Source organism: Buteo buteo, chromosome Z, assembly GCF_964188355.1.
Source record: "Buteo buteo chromosome Z, bButBut1.hap1.1, whole genome shotgun sequence".
In the NCBI taxonomy this organism is placed as follows: domain Eukaryota; kingdom Metazoa; phylum Chordata; class Aves; order Accipitriformes; family Accipitridae; genus Buteo; species Buteo buteo.
Window position 1 is genome coordinate 77,240,625 of NC_134204.1, and position 27,947 is coordinate 77,268,571.

Consider the following 27,947-nt stretch of genomic DNA (forward strand, 5'->3'; position numbering starts at 1 on the left):
CAGGAGCACGGCGTGCTGCGGAAGGCGGCGGCGGCAGGGCAGCCCCCAAGAGCAGCGGTGAAGAGCATGTGTGGGGAGGAAGAGGGAAGGTGCCCATGTACCCTGCACGTGCGTTGCACATTAAAGCACTGTATTGACATCAGACACTCAAAAGTGACAAAGCTGTGTGTACAGTCTGACTGAAGACCCCAGGTGTGTCGTTAAATATGGTAGGAGGCAGGTGGGGAAGGGAGGGGAGGCCTGAGCCAGTATCTTGAGGGTACCTTTGATTTCAAGCGTGGCTTTGGTTTTGCGAGCAACCTCCTCACATTTTTTTGGTATGATCTCCCATCTGCTTCGTTTTCTCATAAACGGCAAAGAAGCCTCTCTCCGAGCCTGGTCCCATGGGGTGCTGCTGCAAGGGTGAGCACAGAGCTCCCCTGGCAGAGGGACGCCCCTAAGCCATGACAGCCACTGTGCCGGCTGGAGGGCTGGTTGGGGGCTGAGTGTGCCATCCTGCTGCTGTCCTGTCACAAGGGGCTGAAGTGCATTTTCCCGCATAAAATTTTAGTTTAATAACCCCATGCTGACGACATAGGGAAACTCCATCATCTTGGGGGAAAGCAATCTGGAGGTCACCCTGCTTCCCCTGTGCCTGCCCTTTCACGTGCCACCCAGCCTGGCATTTTACCTTTCTGCTGGCACCCCTGTCTCCTCTCCCAGACATCCTCCGCCTCCATCCCATTTCCAGCTCTGGGAGGTGCTACTTGCTGCAGGCTGCTTTTCGAGGCAGCGGTTTTCTCAAGTGTTTCCACCTCCTGGTCCCATTTCCCTTACTGGTGCCCAGCCTCCTTGTCTTATGACAGGGTGTCAAAGTGACTTCTTGCTTAGATTTGCCTCCATGAAAGAGGTCCTTTGTTGTATAGAAAACTCACAGAACATTATATAATTCCGGTAGTCTCTGTGGCCAAAAAGCAAAGTTTTATGGCTGTATACCATGTGAAGCAGTATCTGTAAGTTGGTGTTGGGGTGGGCTCGCAGCTAGGGGAAATGCAACAATTCCAGCTTAGACTGGGATACTTTTTCAGTCTTTCAGCTTTAAGTAATTTGGTGGATGGCATCTGTCCTGTAGCTTATTTGGTCCCTTTCAGATTGTAGTTTTTTCTTCAAAACCTCTCTTTCATTTTCAGTCACCACATAAAGGTCTATGTATTGCTGCTTATATTACTACAGCTGGTTTTGAAATAGCCCATCACACAGGATCCAGACATCTATACTCCCACATGTGCACTGAGAACATATATGGGCAACTCCTACTAAGACTTGCAAGCTGTGCAATTAAGTCCATTCAATACCCTCCTCAAGTTTTGCTGTTAAGCCTTGCCCAGGGGAGGAATTCTGCTACAGGCTATATCCAGCAAAGGCAAGGGTATGCCCCAGTGCTAACTGGAGCTAGGACAGGCAACCTATACACTCCACGACCTGTAGTTCATGTTAGATGCTGCCAAAGTGGTATGTGAAATGCACTACATTAGGCCATCCGCTCTTTCTTTCCACATAGCATCCACTCAGCAAAGCATTTAAACGTATATTTATGTGCCTTCAGCATAGTCATATATAAAAGTGCATCTGCGTATCTCACTTGTGATATGAAACTTCACAACAGTTCACGAAGCACCACAACTGCAGCTGAGCTGGACACTGTATTTGCCCCATGTTTATCCTGTCTCCCATTTAACTGCAATGCTTGTTGCAGGCAAGGGGTAAGCAGGGTGCAGGGTAAGTGAGTGGTGGGGCCTTCCTGGCCCCAGTGAAACATGCTGCAGGGCTGTGCACCCCTCTTCAGTTTAGTTTGCCAAGGAAACGTGGATCAGCTCTGCTGTAGCAGCCCACCCTGTAGGATCTTTACAATTGTACTGGAATGATAGAGGATACATCAGCAGCGGAGCAGTTTCTTGCTGGTGACTTGCAATGCAGTAGAAATGCTGGAAGTCATGCTATAATAACAGCCACTAGTTTCTCTACAGTGTCTGCCTTTTGTATAGCTTGAAGACTACAATGCAGTGAGGTGGGAATCGTTCACCCAGGTGGTTCACAGAGCACACCCAGGTGAAATAAACTCTATAAAGTGACTTACTAGGTCATGACAGGGTCTGCAGGGGAGAGTCCCTATGGACATTTGGTTCATGAAGGCAGCTTTAAATGAAACGAAATGAAACGAAACGAAACGAAACAAAACAAAACAAAACAACACAACCACCCTGTCCATTTTTACACATTTTTTTTGACAATGTTGGTTAAGTTTTTTGTTTCCAGAATGTTTTGCTATGTTGGTAAGGAACTGTAATAAAAAAATAAGAAATTGTGTTAAGCCTCACAGTTTTTTATTTGTTTTGTTTTACTTTTAGGGCAGGAGGTCAGGGTAGTATTTCCAAATTTTGAAGACACTAAGAAAACGAGAGGATGGAGGGTGTAGGGAGGAGCAAGAAGATTCTAGAAGAGTAGGCAAACAAGAATAAAGAAATATTTTAATATACTTTGTTCAGTAGCTAAAAATGAAGAAGGAAAAATGTCTCTATTATTTTTCAGATGTCAGTTAAAATGCTATTCTTTTCACCACAGTTTTTAAAAGAGCAAAACTGCTACATCTTAATAATGTGTGAATTGCATCCTAGTTCCATGCAAAACAGGTTTTTATTTTCATTTCTTTGGAAGAGTGTAGGAAACTGTAGGCAGTGCTCAATGCTGGAGAGGATCCTGAAAGCACTCTGAGCTATGTGCAGCCTGAACTTTTAATGAGACAGCCTAGTTACATGGTGGAAATCAGGTTCTTGTCCTTGCCATGGAGCTGAGCTGGATTAGGAAAGGTTATAGTTTAAATGACCTGTGTTTGTCTTTTCACAAGCCATTTCCTTCTTTTGACAAACTCGGGGGGGGGGGGGGGGTTTCCCTGCTATTGCCCTGCATACAACCAGAATCCTTCTGCATGATAATGGGCATCTTGTCCCTGGGGCAAAACCTTTGGCTTCCCCTTCTCCCGGCTGTTGGTAGGACTGAATCAGTCTAAGAAACCAGACTTTGGCCTGAAGACTGTGTAAGGAAGGCACACGCATACACATGAAGGTCAGGATTAACGCCTCAGCCATTGCAAATGCATTGACATATTTTTGTGGTGACAAGTTAGTGGTTGGATCCTGGCAGCGGTTGTCAAGAAAACACAGAGCAAGGAGGGAAAACAGGCTTCACATTTGCATTTCAGATTGTTTAAGAGGAGATACTTCTGGCTCTTAAAATTACCACATGCCAGCATGTTGCATTGTGATGCACTAACACTGTTCTGGCATCCTCAATATTGTTGAGCATTCCTCCCTAGGGCATATTTGAACCATATTATTTTCATCTAAGTTGAAATTCTGAGGTTTGATTAATCTGTTTTTTATCTTCTTTACCAGACTGTGGCCTCAGATGCTATATTAAAATAGGCCAGGAATGAAAAGTTCATCTAAACTTCTAGATTCCTGAGTCCATCGTCCATGCTCACTTTTTGAACTCCCTCAAACACGGCGTCTCACACAGCACAGCCTTTGAAAGTTTTGGCAGTGGCACCATATGACATTTCCAGGAGAGGCTACTCCATCTCCAGTTTTAATTGGGGCTCTCAGCCTTGTCAGACAACAGCCTCTTGACATTCTTTCTCCCGTACCCAGGCTGCTTGCTGGGGGTGTACAGTGGCTGCAGCACCAGGGCTTGTGCTTGGGCCACTTGGAAGCTCACCACTGTGAGCAGCACCTCAGGGACCCCCATCCGAGTGAGCCATCACCCTGGGACTGTTGTCCTCATCCCACCTGCACACGTTAACCCAGTAAGTGATGGCTGCATGGTAGGGGCTGTGTGTCCAAGCCCTTGCACACCCACTCTGGGTGGCTGGTGGTAAGGGTGCCAGGTCTGTTGCCACTCTGGACTTGCAGGGGTGAAAGTGAGAAGTAGCTGAACACCCCAATATGTGCACTCACCCCTCTGCTGCGGGGTGGCAGATGCTAGCACTGGTACACCTTCTTCATCCCCTGCTGCCCCTCGCATGGGTTTTCATGATTGCAGCCCCCAGGCGTTGTGGGCTGGTGGGAAAACTATCCTGAGTCACAGGACAAGCAAGGGCTGGGAAATACCCCCTCCACCTCTCACAGGATTTCACACCTGGAAAATGTATATGGAGAAACCATGAGTGGTATGCCTGAGGATGAACAGGAGGGCAGTGGCAAAGCACAGCCTGTACCTCTGAGTCCAGTTCTGTAAGTGCACAAGATCATTCTTTCTTGATTGAAAAAAAAAATATCTTTATATCAGACTTGGTTTAACTGAAGTTGTTTCCTCCTCTCTTTTTCTGTTGTTTCAGTTTTGCCACTTGCTATCAAGACACAGAGTTGAAGCACACACAGCAGGAGATGGCATTGTTTAAGAAATAAAAAGCTAGAGCACAGGGCTTTGTTTTAAACCTTCCCAAGACAGCAGGCTTATGAATAGGTAAACTATAATTTATTAATAAGTGCAGTCTATTAGGTTTTTCCATGTTTGCTTGGTTTCATTCTGAAGCAATGGGGAGCTTGCACTGAGAAGTCCTCTGACTAGAGGGGTCTCCATGTGGTCATGTCAGCGGCAGGACACCTCCTCCCAAGGGACCACCAGATACTGTGAGTGGAAGGGGCCCTCAGGAGCCTCCTCAGAGCAGACGTCTCCTGGCCAATGATGTCTGTTGTTGTCCACAAACAGTTGCTTGTAAGTGATTCTGCTGGTATCAGGGACAAGAAGCAGTGGCTTTCCTGAGACGTCTTGCCCTGCCAGCCCCCCTGCCATGCTTAAACAGCCTCCTGTTAGCCTGAGATTTATTCAACTTCAGCCCTTGGCAGTAATTAATGAAGCAAGCCACAGAGTACCCTGTCAAAGCCTGCAGATCAGTAAACCAGGAGATCCTGTTTGCAGTGACTTTCCCTGAAGTAGAGAAGAACAAGAAGAAATGATGTATGCATTTCACCTTACTCCCTTCTTCCCTGTCCTGGTAGCTGGGATTATTTGAAGCTTTCCAAGTGGAGGAAAGCAGTCTGTCTCCTCTTGGGATTTCAGTGCCAGCTGCTAGCACCGCAGCTTGCTTACCCAGCTTATGCCTTGCTGCAGCAGCCCAGCCTGGTTCCTGGGGAGCAGAGGGTGATTGCATGACCTGCAGAGGAGAAGTGTAGGGCAACCTTTCCCAATTTCCTTTACTCTCTCTGAAATTACACAAAAAGGAAATCCTGGTTAGTCCTTACCTTCCACTTTTATTCTCAGTGCCTCCCTTGACACTTTACATCCAGCTGGTGCACTGAGGGGTGACAAGAGCAAGTAATACTCCCAGCACTACAGTGCAGGGCAGAGATATATCTATGAATAGGACAACTCTTCACTAAAGAGAGAATTTTTGTTGAATTTCTACTCTATCAGCATAATGATGCCACTGAAGTAGGTCACCACCCCTTAGCTGTGTATCCGTCTGTAGCTGTTAGTGAGCTGAGATTCACATGTACACCAGGACTTTTGTTATGCACTCATTAGAAACATTTTGTGGCATTGGTTTTTATGGATCCTGACAAGTTTAATGTTGACAGGGAAGAGACTCTTGCCGCTCTCGCCCCTTAAAGCTGGCTTGGCTATTCAAATCTGCCAAAAGAAAGAGGAAAAAAACATACTTTTTTTACTTTGGATTTAAAAACTAGAGCTTGGTTCCTGTAGATTCTGGCATGTCCTTCTCCTTTCTGTTCAAACAACCCAGATTGCAGAAGGAAAGCTTCTTTTAGCAGCATTTATTTCTGTTCTTGTGCCTGCTGATCATCCTCCACATATAGTACATAGCCGAAATCATATTCCCTTAAAAATCACAAAATATTTACCACTGAGGTTAGTACACTGGATTTTTTTTTTCAGAAGTGAGATAGTAAAGAAAAGAAAGAAGTTACCTGCAGCCCAACTGGCAAAAGCTATAGAAGAGGTGAAAATACACTACTGCCCCAGAAGGTAACTGGGGCCAGAATCTGAATATTTGGGTTTTCTTGCTGCTCTGATCACTGTTTGACCTTTGCTTCCATTCTCCCATATATGACAAAAAGATAACTTAATACCTCCTTTTTAAACACCCTTTTGGCTCCAGACTCTTTAGTCCATTCTCAGTTTGGTCTCCTATCACAACAGGCTCCTCAAAGAAGGTCTAGGGGATTGGCATTGGATTTGCAATGCCAAAAGAATAACAATGAGTCCACTCCAGCCTACAAGGACAGCTTCTGTTAATGACACGCTTTCAGCTAAGGTTAAATAACCAGGAAATTCATGACAGCATGCCTTCCTTCTCCATGGAGGGGCTGCCCAGAGAGGTGTCTTCAGCTTGTCTGGGTCAAGGTTGTAATTTAACGATGGGTGTTTCAGATCAGTCCTCATCAACTCCAGCACATTATAGCAATGAAAGAGCTGGATTTTTTTTTTTTTATCTCTTTGATGAAGAGGAGTTAAATCCATCCATTCAAATAAGGGGTCTGACAGTACTTTGAAAGAGGAGCGAGTCAGATCAGAGTCAGGTCTACTTATCACAGCCCATCTTTCTGAAATTCTCCAGAGACCTGCCATGTAGCCTTTAAGCCTGCTAGCTAGTGGTACCAGCTGTAAAAAAAGGACTCCCTAATGACAGATTTTTAGGCAGTATCCCATCTTTGGTCCTCTGACCTGAAAATACTGGAAACCTTTTGCACAGAAATAATCTCCTGGCCTTTTGGCCTCTGCTTCAGATTGTGGCAGAGTCACATAGAAGAAGCAGAGACAAAAAAAACCTGGCTACTTTCTGGATCCATGATGGAAGTTTAATATGAATTTTGGATCAGTCTACACTACGCCCAAATTGGTATGCCCAAATTGGTACATCCAACTTTTGTTGTTAGCTAGGGAATTCATGAAGCTTTTCACAGCCTGAGGCAGCCACAAGATGCCGAGAGTTTGCCTTGAACCAGCATAACATGCGTTATGTATTATGCAAAGCCACTGTGTTGCATATGTGCAAGTGATTTCTTCCAAGGATCATTAAGGCTGTTTCTTCTCCATGGTCCCACTTCCAGTGCTCAACTCAAAGGCATGCAAGCACACTGTGATGTCACTTTCATGGGAAAGGTATCCCCACCGGTTCCTTGCTCAGGGCCACTGCAAGTAAGTAGTACTCCCTCTAAAGGCTTTTAAAGACTAGTGGTATGGATAGCAGCAGTAGATGCTGAAGAAAATCGTAATAGGGCTTTCTGAGGAAAATGCAAGTTCCACTGACTTCCTATTCATGTCACTCTAATGGTATTACTTTATACTTTATTGTTATAAAGTACAAATTGGAGAACTGTTTTACACTATAATGCATACCGCATACAAGCCTCACTTGAGATTACCATTAAACTAGTAACTCTGGCACGTAGCTAATTAGGAAATCATCTTTACATCTCGCACTGCTATGTACAAATGCCTTGTCTGGTAAGTAGCATTCAGAGGAGACAGTATTCATTAGACCTAGCAGTCAGCAGTTTCTAGGATGAAAATTAATGCTGATTTACAAAGCAGCCTAAATGATTGACATTGTCTTCCACTAATTTTAGTGGAAAATGATTCTTAATCCTCTAGACTGCTTTGAAAATCCTTGTTAACATGTCTACATTTTAAGCTTCTGCATATATTCTAATTTTGGAACCTGAAAGAGAGTACAATACATAATTGTTTCAACACTAAGCAGTCACCCAACCTTTTAAATAAAGATCTTTGGGAAGAGGCTGAATGCTTTAACCTTGAAAACTTCCAGTTATATCTTAATTTAGTACTTAAGCAGGCTTTTAATCTTTCTCCAACTTGCTCTGGTTGATGTTTCTTGTACTGGAGAATAACAAAACATGGAGCAAGGCTGCAGGTATCCTCAACCTCATGGTAAATTCAGACCTCTTGAGGAAGGTGTGAAGGGCTGTTCACCTGCAGCTAAGACAGTTACTGCTAGGTGTGCCAGGAATGAAAAGAAAGAGGCTCCCTGTGAGGCTGGGACTGGTTTACAACAGGCAGGTAGCACAACACAGTCTGCGTAATTATGTGCTCTAGGCACTAGATCATCGTAAATTAAAATAATACTAACCATGTAGCAGGGCCCTCTGCACAAAATGGAGAAGAAGGAGACTTGTCAGGTTGTTAATTTAACAAAATTAGACTTTTTTTTTTCTTGAATAATTCTTCTGCAGACCTAGAGCCTTGCAGATTTTTCCTAGGAGGTTTGAATCAATATAGTGAAGGTGAAGAAAATCCATCAGTTGAGGCCTGCTTCTGCCACTGCCCACTCTTCACAGCATAACAGTCTGACACTCTTTCATAAGGATGGTAGAGGAGCATTGCTTTACTTATAAAATTATAAAGAGAGAAGAGATACAGCTAATAAAAAAATACATCTCTTCTTCATGATGTTACCCAATGTGATCATCTACTCTTTTCTCATAAAAAAGAAAAATGATCTCCCTTTTCCTATGTTTTCCCTTGATTTCTTTACATGACTGATTTATTTTGATCTTCTGATGTTATGGGCAATACAACATTTGCAGTTTGGGGAGTCACCAAAGGCATGGAGAATGCTGTACTATCTGTCTGCATCAGTTCTGTTTAGGCAATTTAATTTTCTCCACATGTTAGGCTGTTCCTATCATGGAAAAGTATACTTTTTAAAGACTGATAAAATACTTCCAGTTGAGATTTGGCAGAAGACAAAGTGTTGGTTGATTCTAGTGCCCAAGCAATCACACAGTGTGGTTTTATAGCTGCTTCAGGATAATTCTAGCCTGCATAAACCTACGTACATATGTCTACAGCAGATGCCAATATTGTATCTGGTGTGTGATGGCAATGAGGTGACAGGAGCTCTGGACATGTCTGTTTTAAACAACATCTTCAATAGATCTTCTAGTTGCCAAATTACTAATTGCTAAGCCCCAATTCAGCTATACTGAATGCACATATCTCCATGTTGATATAAGAGTCCCATTTAAGGATGATGGCACCTTTCAGAAAACTGGGATGACATGAAAGAAGGGACTTTTAAAGTTGAATTTTGAGTTCTCACATTTCAGATCTATCTAGGAATTTCAGTATTTCCCCCCTGGCCTCCCTGCCCCGATTACATACATAGAAAGATGTGTAAGTGTAACAACATTTGCAGCTTATTTCAGATGGGTTGTGTAAGTGACAATGTCAAGCCCCAAGTATTCTACTTGAATAACAAACTTATATGTCTCCAAATCAGTAATGCTACTTACAAAACAAACTCTAACTTAAACAACATTAGACGATTTTATTTAGTAGAGTAGATCAATAAGCAGACATACTATAGGTGTAGTTACTAATCAAGCCCTGACAACTTGCAAATCACTTCTCCTTTCATGAAGGTGTTTCTCTGCCTGCTGTCTTCTTGTTCTGTTAATGCGAACTCCTCAGTACTGGGACTGCCTGCTGTGTGACTGCTGAGGAAGAGTGACGATTAGTTAAATTACATCCAGCATTGCAATAGCTGCACCTACAAAAAATTAAGCTAATATTTAGTGTTTAAGAAGACGTATCATTAGTGGCAAAATAATGATAGTTTATGAAATCTAGTTTACACACAAGATGTGCAATAAATTTAAAGAGATAGAATGATTAAAAAACACTCCCATTTTATTTGGTGAATTTCTCAAAAGGTTTGATTTTTTTCCTAAAGGTAACACATGTTCTGAGAAAAGCATTTTACACTGTTTTTTACTTCTTTACAGAGTAAATGTGGGAATATGAACTTGCAAATGATGTGATATATTTTTATTTTGGATTAAAAAATGATTTGAAATCCTGCTTATCACTGCCTTCAAAATAATACTGCATTGCCTGGGGGTTCACAATCAGAGCTTGAAGAACAACTCTGGATTTGATTTCCCTTTCAAAATACCCTGTTATTGAACCATGTTGCACTTGTTATCAACCTAAGTTTCCAGACCTCTGCTGATTTGTAGTTAGCTCTGACTGTCAGTGGTATATTGTGGCAAGGAGTTCCACAAATAAGCTAAAAAAATTGCTTCTTTTTAATAACCTTTATTTTTTTTTCTTGATTTCAGTGCACCTGTTATCCAGCTATCAGAGTTTTGATTTAATACTCTAGGCTGCCTATCTCATCCCATGATGAAAGTGTACCAGCTGTGAAATTTTATAATGGGAATCATTCCTGCAATCGATATGAGCACAGTTTTCCGAAACACCATAGAGAACCCACTACTGCAGAAACAGAGTGTAGCTCATAATCTTCTGGAGTGAGGCAGAGAGGAAGAAAGATGCAAAACAAAAGGAACATTCTTGATACTTTGAAAAGAAACAAAGAAGGTACTCAGAAAAATGAGTTAGTTAATAATGTAAAAATGGCAGGAAAAACAGGGGTTGCCTTTAGATCGGAGATCTGGCACGCATTGTCGGATTCAATTGATGTTTGAGGGGAAGCAGAGCAAGTATTTTAGGCTGTTATTTTTGTGTAAAAGATTCCACAATAAGCATTAGCTTGGCTTTTGTTTGCCTTGAGTGAGCTGCATTTTCAGCAGCTACAAAGTCAGAGAGTCAAATGCAGCATTGCTGCAAGTAGGAAGCTGGAAAAATCTTTCAGCAGTGCCCACATCAGAGAGGACTGTGAATAAAAATTGGTTCAAAAGGCTTTAAAAGGTCATTTAATTTGTTTTGGAAATCAGCAAAAGCAGCTCAAATTTTTATATGGATGTGCCCACCTGTATAAGGAACTCCATGTGCAACCTAGGCAGTTCTTTTTCCTTTGGCTGAAAAACTCATCCTGTTGTATGCCTAACTCTGACCAACCTAAGGTCCATGGATACTGCAGTTACTGCAGTTTTAATGCTTAATTAAGTTGTGATCTTTTGGCTCCGCATAAATCACTGTGTGATGACAAATACTGGCTATGACAACGCGGATGACATGCAGTGCCACGTCTCATAGGACCTTTCACCCCCAGAGCAGGTTACAAGCCACGGTTTCTACCTGGAGCCCTTGAACAAATGTCCTGCAAGTGGTGATCCCACTGAAGTCACACAACTCTCGGCTTGTGGGGCCTCTTTTGCATGTTTTGCCCTATGTGGTCTGGATTTACTCAACTGCTGAGCCTGTGTAGTACAAGGTGCTACTGTTTGTAGGTGCTACCATTTGAAGGTGCTACCATTTGTAGGTTTTTGAACCATGGAAGTCTTTCTTGGGTGCGGAGAGGGTTGAAGGAGTGGGGTTTTGCCTGCAGGAGATGGGATAGCCTTCTGACAGAGGACTGCAATGCAGGAGGTCCTAGGTCTGTTCCTGGCTGTTTTGCCCCACTCTGTCACCCCCACATAGGCCTCCTTGTACCCACAGCTCCAAACACTTGCAAAGCTCAGTACGGTCTCTGCTGATGCACAGCCTGGCCGAGCTGTGATGGGAATGCTGCTGGGAACTGCGGGAGAGGCTGAGAGTCCTTCTGGATTTCCACAAATGGCTGTTTCCCATGGCTTATAACTCAGCCAGCTTTCAGAGAGGATATTTTAAGTAAAAGCAGAGCATATTCTGCTTTCAGTGGTTTGCATTCCCCATTTCAATACTTTAGCCTAATCTGCTGATGTTTCAGAGCTGCTAAAATAAGACATATACACACTGAGAAAATAAAAAGCGAAAATGTTCCTGCTGCCCTGATATAGAGCTGCTGCTACCATTGCAGCTACATATCCTCATGGAGCGGGAATGACAGAGAGCAACTTTTAACTCACGGCTCCCTCAGCTTCACTGGCAGATCAGATGTCTACCCAAAAGCAGCCGATCCCATGCCTTACCGCTGAAGAGTGTGTATCAGTGGTAGACCACCAGTCTTCCCAGGGCGTCACAGCTGTAACTGAAGTCACTGTAATACAAAAAAACCACCTCGGCGCATTCAAAGTAATTCAACCTTTGCAGCAAGGACATGCACGCAGGCAGAGTTAAGCTTTTGCCTTCCCCACCCTTTACCCTAAGGCCACATTTTTATGTTAGCTGTCAGGACAGGGCCTAGAAGGGCAGCAGGTGAAGGCAGATGGGACAAATGTGGCTCCCTGAGCAGAGAAAACTGTTGCTGTGATCTGTTCCCAACAGGCTGACACTTGGAGGGCTTGTCATGTGCCTGTGCTGGAGTTAAAAGGCCCTTATAAGGCAAAGCCTGAACAAACTGTTAAGCAGTCTGAAGTGTTCCTCAGTGCTGAAAAACCTCCAGGGAATGCACAACATACCCCTGGCAAAGATTACAGCATATTTTACAGCAAGCTCATAGACTAACAAAGCAGATATTGTATCTTTGAATTTCAGGCCCTGCAGGCTACTCTCAGCAAGAAAATTAAGATCGGGTCCCCTTCTTGGATTCATTTTACTGGAGTGGGACAAGCTAAGTGTCATTCATTAAGTCTGTCTTTAAGATTTCATAAAGTTGCACATCAAGTCTCCTTCTGGAAGGATGCTATCCACAGAGGAAAACTTACTTGGAGGCCTCTGTGAGCTGATGGCTGGACAAGCCAGATCTTTTTAAGCTGTGGCAGTAGTCAATACAATGACAAAATGAGCAGACCTTGCTCATGTAATCTCCACAGTAAACCAGCCCTGCTTTGCCACTCTCCAGCTCACTTGGGGTCATGAGGTGGGAGGACTTCCACTCCCTTCTTTTTTCCCTTCATGGTTCAGGACAAGCCATGGCACAACTACCTTGCACCCTCTTCACAGACCTGCAGGAAAAGCACGGCATGCTTAGGTGCAACACAGAGAGAAAATAGCTGAAGCTTTGACCCTCCTCCAGCTAATCTCACCCTCACCAAAGACTGAGGGAGTGACACAAATGACAACAACAAAAAAGCGTGAATAAAATGTCTGCACCACTGGGGACCTCAGAGCAGAGCCATTTTGCTGTGGTTGTGAAGCAGGCATGGCTGTGGCACCCCTGTGCATCAGAGGCAAGGATGAAGGCTTAGTATCTTCTCCTGAGAAGGCTGAGGACCATCTATCCTTTTCTGCTGGAGTTAAAAGGCCTTGGAATGCAAAGCCTGAAAACACCATGTTTTGCTGCCTTTTCTTATGCTTGTTGGTTACAGCTAGCTGCAGCTTCTAGTATTTTAGTAGTTTTCCTCTAATCTGCCTTTGCTGATGCTCTTCAATATACTCTGAGGTGCTTACTCACTTACAAAGCAGTGAACTGTGCCAGAAAGACGTGGGCCATCTCTTTCCCTCATAAGCCAGACCAAACTGCTGCCAGTCTGACAACTGTGCCTGTGGATGCCCACAAACAGTTTCTCTGATGTTTTCCTCTGTTGATTCTGCTATCTGCATTCTTTTATTGAAGCATGTTTACTGTTTGAGCCTTTTTGTTGTTATTTTCTGATGTTTTAAAAGAAATCCTTTCCAATTACTTTTTCTGTTTCTACCCAGCTGCCTGTTTACTTTATCCAAGTGCTGACCTAAAACTTACATGGGCATCCAGAGGGAAAAACACATTTAGTCACTTTTACAAAGTGAATATGGTTGTTTAGAGCACCTTTATTAATTGTAAGAGTAATAGAAAGGTGCAAATGCCAGTGTGGAATGACTTTTAAAAAGAAAGACCATTGAATTGAGATTTGTTTTCTTCCTCCTAGAAGGAAGCCTCATAGAGGTAACCTTCCTCCATCTGAGGAGGAACAGACCGTTGGGTGTCCACTGGCTACCCCCTCAGACAAGAACTGATCTAATACATTTCCATGCCAGAAGGGCTTGCAAGCATGCGTAACATTTGCAGTTGGTACCTTGTTCATGTACGCCAAAGATAGGACTGGAAGTACTTTGGACATATCCATAGTCCAACTCTCTGTTCTAAGACAAATTTAGATACACTGCAGCCTGTTCAGTTACAGTGAGACACGTTGTCATGGGTGCAAAAGATGCATCCATGTATCTTCGTTACATCATACCAACCATCTTTATCAGAAGACAGCCTTATCCAACTGAAGTTTTGGTAGGGCACTGGATGGCAGGACATTGGCACATCTGTAAATCAGTCCCCCCAAAGTAATATGGAAATCAGCAGCCAGCTAAAGTGACTGGTGTTGAATGAGGAGCTGATAGCAAAGTTAGTCATCTGCAGATGACAACTGACAGTGGCTAAAGAGGGTTGCAAACTGCCATTTGTACTGTAACCATAACAAAACCTAAACATTGTCTGTAAGTATTCAAACTTTTCAGAAAATTAGTTTTGACCATTAAGCCACCATTTTGTTCATGGCTTTCTAAAAATAGACAACTAATTGAACTGGCAGGCACACCCATAAAGACGGAGCCTTAAATGAATATTGCAGAAAATCACATTTGAAATCCGTCAGCACAAGAGCATTCTCATTGAAGACATATGATCTCTAGGAAATGCCTTCTCTCAACTACTGAATAGCAGGAGCTGGTGACCAGAAAAAGCCAGACTGAGGTATAGTTATTTTAAAAGACTAATGGTAAAGGCAAGCAAGTAGAAAAAAACTATAGAGAAAAGCAGTGTAAGCAAATACCATGCAGGAAAAAAAAAATGCTCTCAAATAAGAACCAAGTTTGTGGATATCAAATCAGTGCTACACTGAAGGTCAGAGGAATCAAAGTATAGAAATGGGCACAAGCTCTCCACTAGCCAAGGCAGATATAACAGATGGGTCAAAATCTGTTATTAAAGTTGGTTCAGGCCAGTGACTTGAAGTATGATTCAATTTGGTGTGTAACATACATGACTGCTTGCGTCTAGCTGAGGGCATGCAAAGCTTTCACTAGTCTCCTGAAGCAGTCCTTTTGTGGTGTAAAATAAACTCCAGGCTGACATAAACTGCTGACGCTGGAAACTTCTTTATGTCCTCCTCCATGTTTTATCCACAAACCCCCTTTTTTTTTTTTTTTTATCTTCAGCATCATTATCTACAGTAGTAATGAGAAAAGAAGAACTCTAATGATTTCCAGAGCTTGTAGGAAGAGGTGGCTGGAAGCCAAAGAAACTTTTTCAGAAAATGATACATGGATGCTGGGGTTTGATTTTGCTTAGTCCCTTAGTATTTACAAATAAGGAATGCTAAGGAGTTAAGCTAGACAGTTCAGTGTTGTACATTTGACTCAGAAGAGATCTTCGATAATGCCACCCCTGACTGGTGTCAAAACTGTGTATTCAGGAATGATCCAGAAGCTCAAATACCACCGCTTAAATTTTGCATGCATAGAAGATAATGCCTATGCTGCCAATTACTACCATGTAATTTTTGCTGCTTTTGAACACAGAAGATGTTTCCAAAAGCTGCTGTTTTCTCTGCAAATACCTGTGAATGCAAGAGGAGCGGAGTTTGCAGAATTTAGTATTTTATATTTACCCTATCAAGCAATGAAACATTTTTTACAATGTGCCTGTGTATGAAACCTGTACCAACTGAAAAACTGATGTCAAAAAGATACAAAAATAAGCTTTGGCTTCTGACCAGAAACTTTTTTGTTAAGCCTGTTCAGGTCCTAAAAAATCTGAGAGTCAGCTTGGTGGGTATTCTGCCCTGTTGATGAATAGCTTGAAGCGTGTGCCTTGTTCAACAGGATTTGTACTGGTCTGGTCTATGAGAATGAGTTGAACATTCACTTCCAAGGTTACCCTAGGTCAGAGACTGCTGATGGGCATGTATCTGGTAAGGGGAACTCTGATCTTTGTACCTGGGATTAAATTCTGCAGAGGTACAAAACTATTTTATTTTATGGAATAAACCTGTGAGAGTACACTATCCTCTTTGGTTAGTGTGGGATTAAGAGCAGGGGGACCTGACTGCAAGTGAAATTTTATTGAAAGTATTATTACTGAGCTGACTAACTACAATGCTATTAGAGGGAGAAGCTGCTTGGGGGGATGAATTGCTGTTTGTCTGCTTTATGATTCACTCATCTGATTATGTCAATTGAAACAATTTGCTGCAGTGTCTTTTGTGCACAACTAGGAAACACAGAGGCTCTCAGAGCTCCAATGGTTCTCTCATTTTCGTATGGCTTGGTACCATTTGAATCAACCTGCATGTAATTAGACTCCAAAGTGTCCCCATCACACAGAGAGGCACTTTTCTTAAGAAAAGCAGGCAAAACCATATCAGCTCATATTTGCCCAGTCCATGTAAGCCAGCCTGTGATGCTAGAAGACTTGTAGGAAACAGGCATGTGTGCTTTTGAGATCAAGGAAGTCAGTGGAGCTGTACTGACTTAATGTGGGCAAGGAGAGGTTAATGTTTGTGACTATGAACCTATGCATGTGGCTGGTAGAAACCCAAAGGTTTGTACTTGTTCTCTCTCATCGTCTCCCAGAACGGTGATCTAGCCCTGAGTATGCCAGTAAAAGTCGCTCGTCAGGAAACATTACAGAAAGCCCTAGGCACATGCAGCCTTGTAGCTGGCTTTTCCTTTCATGATAGATCTTTCCATGTGTCCTTGTTCTTGCCAGATAAGAGCAGAAGATCTCTTTTAAGTGCTTCTTGGCTGACACTGACCTCTCAATAGACAGATAAAAAGTAGAGAGATTTCCTCCTCCCATTTTTCCTCCTCCCATCCACAATTGTCACTTATCTCCCCGGCTAAGCCAATTATAGTGCCTCACAAGTGTCCCCACGAAGAAAGGGAAGCAGCCAGACAGACACCAATTGAATTTCCTACAGGCACTATACAGAGGTTGTTTTGTTCCTGCGACAGAACCATTACTCCCTTGTGCCACTGGTGACTCAACTGAAGACTGAGCCCTGTGAGACACTAGAAACGATGCAATATTCCTAAAAGTCCAGCAGGGACTGCAGATACAGCATAAAAGTATTTATTTCATTATCAAGGAGTCCAAACTGCATCCTAACCTTTAGTATTTCAGGAAGCTGCAAAGGGGGAGAAAAATAAGGGAAGAGGAGGAGAGAGCGATGGAGAGGAAGGAAGGGCAGCACAGGGTAGGGAAGGGAAGAATAAGTGATCATCTCTAAACTCCATTGCCTTTGTACTGATAGCTAGTGCCATCCATTACCTAGTAAAAAGAAACAGCCGTCATTATTTGGATTCCAGTAGCAGCCTGGCCATGGGTGAAGATTTGCATTGTGCCAGTCACTGCACAAATGTTGAACAAAGTGCAGTCTAAGGATGTGGCTCCTCTGTGGAAAGGAAAAGCATGTCTATGCTAGCTTAAATCCATCTAACTTGGGTAATAATGTAACAGGGACTCTGCAATACAAACTGGAGTGTTGGTTAGACATCCAGTTCAGTATCCAGGGTACAATGTGCACAGATGTTCTGCTGCTACCCAGGGCAGCTAACACAAAGCTACTGTGGGCCTGTTCTTATGCTGCAATCCCACCTTCCAGCTGCAGCTCAGATAACACCTCAGTGAGAGTGGGAATAAAGAGCAACAGCAGGGACTCAGCAGCCTACCAAGGGAAGCATTCAAACAAGCTGTCAGTAAGTTTGATGTGAGTTTTAATGAATGCAACGTGTTGGCAGCTGAGGATCAAAGTTCTAAAGCATTGTCAGGTCTATGCTGTAACAAACCCACATCAGTACTGCTTTGTTAATATACTCATGTACCAATGAAAGCTCTAGAGCTAATGGCTGTACCTGGCAAAACTGTGTTTTGGTTAGAACAATTTGCACCAGTACCATTGTAGGAAATAAGACCAGCTGAAGTACACGGGGGATTTTGCTGGAACAGTGATTTTGCAGAGCAACTGTATCTGTTACCAATAGAGCACTGCTGGCAACATTTTCTAGTGCAAGACCACCCAGCCATAATTCCTTTACAGTGAGTATTTTATTGAATGTTCATGATAGCTTCAACATTTGCATAAGCTAAGTTGTGTCTATCCAGCACTGCCATCCCCTGAATATTGCCTGGTAGGGCAGGAGGAAGGAATCTAAGAAGAAAGGGAAAGGGAATGGGAAGGAAAGGGTAGTTTTACCTCAATCTTCAAAGAATAAAACAGAAAACCTCAATTTTCCTAACTACTTCAGATTGCTAACTGATGAATTTAATTTGTGTGTAACTTGTATAAATTATGTTTTGGATGTAGATGTTAAAAGCATGTGAAACTTGTGTAAAGGTGTATGTATAATCTAAAGCGAAGGGTGTTGTGTGAAAGATACATTGCTTTGGCTGTCAGCACATTCATATGTAATTAATGCCAAAGATGAGAGAACAGGCTTTTGCCCTTTCTTTTTATATGCCTAAACTGGGATCCATGAAAGTGCTTAACCTTTGGTTATGTCAGGGACCCTGTTGATTGAAATCAATGTCTCATCTCATTTCATCTCAAGCGTCTTTCATTAGAAGACATCCCTCACAAGAAAAGCCAATCCCACAGCAAAATAGTTTAATTGCATCAGGTGATTGTCGCAGGCATTTATTTTGCGCAGTGAATCAAACTTCTTCCTACAGCCATTGACAAGACAAAGGTAAAATCTCTTTTTCAAATGCAGTGTGAAGGCATTATTAAAGTATGTTAATATTTGGAGAAGTTGTCTCATGTTCCTCCCTGGGCATAGGATCCAACAGTTTCAGAAATGTGTCAAACAACAACTGGAAGTATAAAAGTTTCCTAGTTTTCTAAGAAAAACTCTGGCCCAACATTTGACGATCAGAACTGATTAAAGACAATCGGGGATAATAAGAATTTCAATGCCTGAAGTAAAAAGAAAACAAAAATCTGTTCAATACCTAAAAACAGAGTTAATGTTATTTTGGTGGCTAGTCTAGCGACTGAAATATTAGCAGTGGTAATCCAGCCCAAGGAAGGCACTTTTAGCACTTTACGGTTTTTCCTTAATTTCTTGTTTCAGCTTATGCCATGTAAGGTGCAATTATGTTTCTCCCTGCCTGCTAGATCAAGCCAATGAAACCTCTCTATTAATGACCTATCCTATCTAATGACAGAACATTAGCATTCCTGGAAAAAATTGTCAAGGCACGGCATCTACTGAGACCCGGTGTCTCATCCTCAGATAAGCACGACTGTGATCTTTTCCTGTACGTACACCTCTTTCTCAGTTGTAAACATATGACTTTGCAAGTATTGTGGGAAAGGCTTATTGATTTTCCAGGGTACTTTGGGGTGTTTTTTGTTACTTTGTATTGCTCTCACTGGTTCATACTTCTTTCAATTAATTCACCACCATTCAGTGAGGAGTTTGAGTGTCAAAACACCATCACTGTTGCCAGCCAATGTTATGGTAGGGAATAGCGACTTGGCTTGCTCTTAATCGTCCCGTTGGAGGTGTTGCTGCATAGAGTCTTCAGCCACACCTATGAAAAGCATCCCTCCCCTTCATTCACAGGAAGATACACACTGCAGACGATGGCATTTGACAGTGCAGTCTGGCCATCTGATACCTAGAATTCCTGTTCCAGTTTTTAAGACTAACCCTCCTTTTTTTTTCCAGCTCCAGGAGTTTCTCTCAGCTGTGATAGCAGAGGGTGATCAACCCTTGCTACAACATCTGGGTACATCATTGTTCCACTTCCAAGCAAGATGTAGCAAACGCGCTTCTCTGCAAAGGATGTCTTACCCTCCCATCCACAGTCCATTTCCATGAGATCATCTTCATTAAAACAACAAAGGAAAAATCAGTTACATAATTTTTTGTTGAACACAACAGCTCCTCACTTAGGGGTAACTAAGGCTAAGGGCTAGTGAGAGAGTCAAGTCTTAAATGCATGTAGTCCTTTTAGATGTCTCAGAAAATGTAAGTAAGCGAGTGAGCAATGATCATGTCAGCCAAGTCTTTATGCTCCTTTCCTACTTTCTGATCTGCATCTGATGCAAAAACAATGCTGTCTGATGTGTTTCAGAGCTGCTTACCTGTGGTGTACCCTGAAGATATTTTTTTACTACAGTACATCATGACTTGATTGACCTCCCATTAGTAACTACTGAGGAAGGTCTTAGGAAAACTTAGGTACCATGATGTCTAAAAATAAAAATTTATAAAAAAAAAGATAAAAAGGTGTTAATTATTGGAGACATTTATTAGTTTTTCCTGAATTCAGGTGTTTCCTAACTTCTGAAAAGTAAGATACTTTTGTGATTTTTACACCTGTTTACTGCATCAGTACACTGATACTGGAATTCTTAAATTGAATGCATAATAGAGGGATTTTTGGTCAGACTGCTAATGTCTGTGTGCTTAATTGCTCTAGTCCACCAGTCTCACTGAAATAATTGTTAGTACAACACATGCTTTGGACTCAGGGAAGGAAGCATATTCTTTTGGCGTATTTCCTAGAAGTGAATCTGGCATCCATCTTTCCCAAAGGCAATAAAGTTACGTCTTCTTCTTCTTCTTAAAGAAGCCTATTAACCTCTATTAAAAATAAGAGTGAAAATAAAACAGTATTTTAGGGTGTACAGAATTGAAACAAGTAATTTGAGGTAGACATAGAGTATTTTGGAAATGAGGATCTTCTATGGTGTCTCAAGTTAGTCACACAAAATCCATTGTCATCACTGTAGACCATTTAGTTCATTATACCAGTGTTTATTTCCAATGAATATGTTTATCTTCTTCCATGAAATAAATGTTTGCTTTGTCAAATGAAGACAGTCCATTTTAACAGCAAATTACTCAATTGGCAAGAATGCCCTGCGTTCTTTGCACTTCAAACTCATGTTGATGGCAAAAATAATTGTTCTGGATAGAATCCAATTATTTAAAGAGTTAAATTCTGTTTCCTTGACCTATTTTTAATAAAATAAGACTCACTTCTTTCTGCAGCTTTGCATGTAACAACAGTCCCAAGGCACAGTGCCTATTAAAGAATTAAATACTTCATGTCCTGTAGCTGCAATGTTAAAAGCAATATAACTGTTACTTTCCAGTTCGATCCTTGATTCTTCACAGCACTCTTGATGTAAGAAATCATTTTGTTGATGGAGAAAAGGACAGTCAGATCATCTGGGCAAGCTTACCAGTTACAGCCCCAAGGAAGTCATACAATGAGAGAGCTACTGTGCTGGATCAGAGCAAAGAGCCATTGCCTAGTGGGCCATAACAGGCCCTTAGGGAAGAGGGTATGCATTAAAAGGGTGATCATATATATGATGCTTCTTCCAAGTGTTCTCCCAGTTTCCAATCATTTGAGGTTCAGAGACTTCTTGAGCTGGACATAACCCTTCTTGGACTTTGCTGCCCCAAGCCTGTACACTCACCCTTTGAACCTCAATAGCCCTTTAGCACCCACAGCATCCTTCAGTCAAAAATGCCTCTTCAAGCCATTCATGCTTCATGGATTTCTACCATGCTTCCCCCAGTTCATCTCTTTCCAGGCTAACAAATCGCAGTCTGCACAGCCATCTCTTGCAAGAAAGGATGACTCTATCCCTGTGGTCATCTTTCCCAGCCTCTTTTTGATCTTCTCCAATTAGTGGCAATATTCCTCTAACTCTTAATTACAGGTTATCTACATATATCTTTTTAAAAAGTGCCATGGGATCTTTGCATTTCCATTTGAGCAGCTTCTTCAAAGTGCTGGGTTTTCATATCAGGCTGTGTCTAGGGTATGTAAGCAAATGAATTAAGGCTCTGAAGCAGCAAAGCTTTCCTTTCGCTTTTTGCTTACCTAACAGGGGGTAAGTAATCCCATTACAGATAGGCATATGACAAGCCTGTGAGGGTCTGTTTGGTCAAGGGCAGCATTCATCCTGCTGCCTGGCTGTGTGATGAAACTCTTACAGGGGATGTGGAGCTACACTACTATCCAAAAGGGCACTGCCTGGGTGTACTACACCCCCCTCGTTTGTGTCCCTTTCATACGGCCACATGAAATTAGGTTGCTGCATTCACATTGAGAATCCCATGACAGTGTAATGTTCCTCATTATGAGATTCAAGAACCATTTAAAAAGCTAGTCTATGTGAGATCCTGAAGGAGAACAGTAACTATCATGAGGCCTGATGGCACTTGTTTCTGTGTTCAAGAAAAGCACCTTCTGGGCTGTATGAGGAAAAGTGTTGATTTTATAGTATCTCCCTCTTGGCTCTGTCTGACTGTAAAGTATCAGTACTGTCAGAAAGGGGCTTTTGCTGAGAAAGACATTTCTGCACCACACCTCTTTAGGGTCATCTTGTTTTACTTGCATCTAACTGAAGCATTATTGACTGCACTGCTATAGACTAACAATGTTGACCTTCAGCAAAGGGAAACTCAAGTTCTTAATTTTACAGCTTTTACTCCCAATTTATCTAAGATCAATAGAGAATCAGCAGCCTTATATACTATGACAAGATGATACTTTTTTTTATTTTAACCTTTGTAGGTATGTAAAAAACCCAGAAGTTTTGTAATCTCTGCAAACTGCAGATCAGCAGATGGTAATGCTCATGGGTTTGCATTCCATTCTGCAAAACCAACATTGTGTACCTCAGTCCCCTTCTTAATTTTTTTGGCATAATTTCTTCACCTAACTACATGGGGCATGGTGCAGTGCACTGTTGGCATTAACTTGCTGTCCCAAATATGGGTGAAGAATGGATGTGTAAAGTGTATGGCATATTGAAGAAATGTATAAATGGAGGGTGACATTTTAAATGGGTGGAGGTGCCACTGAACAGACAGGATAATATATGTATAAGGGACAGAAACAATCCTATGCTCTTCTCCTTAAGAAAAAATATGATGCAAGTCCATCTTGGTAATGTTTGATCACAGGACCTATACAGAACTGGGAATAACATCTCCACAACATTTACCATAGCAGTCTACAAGTAGTGCTTGGAGTGATACTACAGTGTAAATTAACGAAGATAATATGCAGCAACACATATCAGACTTCTTTTCTGAACAGTGGTTGTCTAGTCAGGGCCTTGGGCTCTTCTGCGAGACATGACTCATGACAGGACAAACAACCAAGTAAACAAAGCTTAGGTTTTAAAATCCTTGGTAGATTCCTATTCCAAAGGAAATGCCTCCCCTTTCAAGAAAGCTATTTTTGGAAGAAGGAATAGCTGCGTTATGGTGTCATGCATGGCTAGAGTAAGGCTATGGCAGGATTAGTATTTTCAACTCTAGATTTTCTTTGTATTCTCTGAAAATGCACTCCTTTAGTCAAGACACTAAACCAATTTTATTCATGGCTGATCCTAGTCTGCAAGCAGGAGCAGCACTCAGAGCTGCTGATCAGGGCATAAAAAGCTTTAATGATGTATGACTATCAGTCTGTGAAAAATCAGCTAACATTACTGCATTAGGTTGCATTATAACTTCATACTGAAATGTTCCATTAACGACTGAGTCCAGATGCTGTTTTGGTTTGCTGACTGTATTTAATCTCCCTGTATTAGCCTTGGTGTGCCCTAGAAATTATTTTGTCTTTGCTTTATGTCTAGTACAAATTTACAGAGAGGGATGATATAATTTGTGAAGGACTCCTACTGTACTTTCTGTTTAGATTATGTAATTTTTATGGCACCTTTCTGGTATAAATGATTCAGACTTGTATTCACTGAGTCTGAATTTGTTAGCTGAGCTTTGTGCCCTCATTGCAAACATCACAGACTGTGATAAAAGTGTGTGAAAGCTTACAGAAAAACAAGGAAATAAAAATAGGACCAAAACAATGTCAGGACACACAGGATCAGTGCATGGAAATGCTGTGAACCTGCAAAGATCTTCATGCCTTGTACTCTCAGTAGGAAAGGCTGACCACTTTTTCTTCCATTTGAATAGCACAGTAGCATTCACCGTGTTTTAAAATCCATTGGAAATCAGAGGAGAAGCTGTCAATGGGTGTCAGCGATGAGCAATCAGGACCTTGCAGTCCACATCTACGTTCTGGGTGCCGCCACCTGAAAAATGCTGCATAGAAAGCTGCTTGGCTGCTGCTCGGTGCAAAGGAAATCTGAACTACTGCAAGCTACATGTTCGTTATGGAAAACTACAACACAGCACTCTGATCATGCTTCTGGCTTCTGTGCAAATTAATAAATGACATCCAGTGTGAAAAACATTCCAGCCAATATTCAGGTTTCTGGTACCATGCAGCTTCTTTTTTTTGAAGGATCACTATCAAATCACCACCTATTCCTGTAGAAGTGCTGCTGTAAGACCCAACCCTGCCCATGCCCCAGTGCAACTGAGCAACATCAGCCTCAGAAGAAGTGGAAGCAGAAAGTCCTCCTCAGCCAGGAGCAGGATGACTCATGGATATTTTACCTCCCTGAGGTAACACTGAGAAATGTACCTGGTCAGCATGTTTGAAAACATTGTGTTGAAAGGGGGGGTTATGTACCTAACTGGAACAGACAGGTTTTTTGTCAGATGGGAATACTATTTATTTCTCTTCCTGTTACTATGGCATTGCAAGAAGCTTTAAAATAATTATTTGAACTACAGAAAGGTCATTACAACTGGACAAGCTGAACAACACCATGAACTGGAAGTCTGACTGAAGGATTTGTGCCCTGACCTCATTAAAAGCTAGCATGCTGCTGCTGTTGTAAAATGGAAAATGCATTTTCTTTTTCTTTTCAAGCTATATGTATACATATAAATGTGTGTTTAATTATTTCGCAATCTTTATCGAAGTTTCAAGGAAACTATGCAGCCATGTCGTAAGAGAAGCTTCTGGCAAGAATAAGTAAATGAGAGGTCAAACTATTGGAATTCATGCAGGGATCTGTGCTAGCCAATGTATTCATAAACAACCCAGGAAAGGGGGTGAGCTGCGGGATGATGACAAGTAGAAGTGCCAAGTGTGAAGAGCTGCAGAAAGATCTGAGTGATTGGGCGAAAAATCAACATGAAATTCAGTGTAGGGAAATTAAACATAAAGTGTTCCACAAGGGGAAATGCCAGCTGAGCTTTCCACATAAAATAATGGACTCTGAGTGGATGATGACTTCTTAGGAGAGAGGTCTTAGGGTTATGCCAGATAGTGCCAAGAAAATGTCAGCTCAGTGTGAAATAGTGGTCAAAGAAGGCAAGCCAATAGCTAGGAAGGAACAGAGAGCAAACCAGAGGATATCAGTGCCACTGAATAAATCAGTGTTTTGCTCACCCTCTAAATACTGTGTGTAATTCTGGTATTATAATCCCAGAACAGATATAATGGAGTTTGCTGGGTAAGTTAAGGATGTTCAAAGATAAGGAACAGCTTCTGTATAGGAAACTGCTGAGTAGGTACGGACATCTCAATGTGCAAAAGAGAGAGATTTAGGGGATATTGTAGGTATCTACCTATAAAATCATGAACACCAGAGAGGCACTGATTGAGTTCACTCTCATCCAGGTCTACAACAAAGGGGCATCAAATTCAGAGTGGGAACCAGGTTAAAAAAGGACAGTGGGGGGTGATTATTCAGGCAACAGGTCTGTGAAACTCCTTGCCAAAGGATTCTGCCATAGTGCAAGTTTACGTGGTCCATGGGCCACTAGGGTTAACTAAATGCACAGAAACACATGCAAGTGCAGGAAACACCCTGCAGAGGAAATACCTGGGGACTGACAGAGTGTTAAAGTGTCATAAATACTTGGCTTGTGAATATTGTTTCCCAGGTACCCACTTAAAGTGACTGCTGGAAGCAGGATATGGAAGAAGCTAGACCTTTGGTGTGGCACAGTGTGGATGGCCTCACGTATGTCACTCCCCAAATCAGCTCCTGCCTCTATATATGCAGGCTTTGGCAGAGAGCAAGGGACTACTTTTCTGTGTGCTCATGGCTTTGGAAATAGTACTGAAGGATGGAAAAGGAGCAGAGTTGTCTCACCTGATATAGCTACTTGTATTCATCTTGGTGATGTAAACCCAAGAGTTGTCTTTTTATTGGGGATGAGGTGGGGTGGAGGTTGTTAATTCTTTTTATCTTCTGTAATTTCTCTCACCACTTCTTGTAAAGACTTCCTTGCTCAAGAGCTTTCTGAAACAATCTGGCACAAGTAGAAAAATAGACTGAAAAATCACATGGTGTGCATTACCTCTAACTTAACCACATCAGCTTCGAAGCTAGTAATCCATATATTTATACTGTGAAACTGAACTCCACCTCCTGCAAGGAATATTTCTCTTCATGTTGGGGGAAAAAAAAAATAATTAAATGAGATAAAAGTTGTGGTCAAAGTCTTGTGAAAAACATCTTAAGCAGCATCTCCTGCTCTTGCAAAACCTAGCCTTTGGAAAAACTCTAGAAGGCTGGAAGGTTGAGGAATATTGAATGCAAGCTTTCCTCTCTATAGCAGTGCCCTGAAACACCACCACCCATACATACCTAGGAGTTGCTTTCACAGCAGGTTTGAAATCAGTCTAAACCATGGCAGTTGCTGCCGCATGCTGCCTTGTCTTTCCGCATATGGCAAAGTTTTCCCTCTCAGTCTCCCTCATCAGTGTGTAAAAGCAGGCAGTAAGTCAGTTCAAGGAGTTGATCTGTCAGAGAGCTAACCTGACAAAAATGACTATTTTTTGGTTGTATCAGTTCCACCATATGCAAGGGATGGGGGCAATGCCAGGGAGATGGTCTGCCTGGTCAGTCGTGGTTTGTGCCTTACTCACCAGTGAACACTGACTGAGGTGAAAGAACTTTTTCCTGTACAGAGAATATTATTTTTTAGTGGTATGTAAAGGTAAAATCATAAAGCAAAGACTATAGAGGCTTAGTTACTTGAATAGCTCATCTGGATCACTGTCCTTTGCCTAGCAGAAAGGGATTTCAAGCATCTCTTCTGTCCCTTGGAGCACTTTTTCTATTCTCAAAGGCTTTCCTTAGAAGTAGTCTGGCAAGGTTGTCTTTTCTTTAATCGTTCTTCTGTACATCTTTTCTGCAATGGTGAGGGAGCTCGGGCAAACATCCCTGATATGTCTCCTGTCTTTTTAATGACTGTTTCTTCCTCTTCCTACGTATAGATTTACATACTTTAAGACTGCAAATCAGCCCTTACCACTTCTCACTGTCTTAACTGAGAAATAAATATCTTACCTGCTCTGACCTCCAAAATCCAAGCTATCCTGTGAAAGGTGACTTTTGATTATAAATTGTAACCACATGTTGTATTAAAGAGCATGTCAAAACTGATCTCTTTGCAATTCTCATTTGTGCTAGCATCTGGAATAATTTAAATTATAAATGAAAAACTGACCTCTGTGGTTAGCCAAATCAAAAGGCCTGAAAGGCTTCATGTTTAAAGAGTCATTTGATTCCTAAACAGATCAGGAAGTTGGAGAAACCAAAATCTGACCAAGTCCTTCAAAAGGAAATAAGTAGGACAAAAAAAAAAAAAAAAAAAAGAAAAGAGAAGAAAGAAGAAAAAAGAAAGAAAAAAAAAGAAGAAAAGGAAAAGGGAAAGAAGGAAATGAAAAAGGAAGGGGAAAGGGAAAGGGAAAGAAAAAGAAAAAGAAAGGGAAAGGGGAAGGGGAAGGGAAAGGGGAAGGAGAAGGAGAAGGAGAAGAAGGAGAAGGAGAAAGGGAAAGGAAAAAGGAAAAGGAGAAAAAGGAAACGGACTAACCTGTTCACTGAAAAGCTAGACAACAAAGCATAGACAAAAACCAGAAGTAATGTATACGTTCTGCCAACATGAAACAATGAGCTTGTCTGGTGACCATTTCAATGGTGTACTTTAACACATAACCTAGTTTTGTACCAAGGACTTGAAAATTAAGCACATGCTCAGTGTCTTTGACAGGAAGGGATGGGATTATTCATGATGTTTAACGTTAAGGGCTGGATTGCACTGGGGCCATCCCCGGGGGAACATACTCCAAAAATGCAAAGTTCCTCATTGAGGCCTCTGCTACCAGGACTGCAGGTACTGATCTCCTCCGGGGGCTGCCAGCTCAAGTGCGCCAGCCCTGCACCAGGTAGAGGGGAGTTCAGAGTTAGACAAAAACTGCGTGAGGTTTGGAAGATTTCCAATGG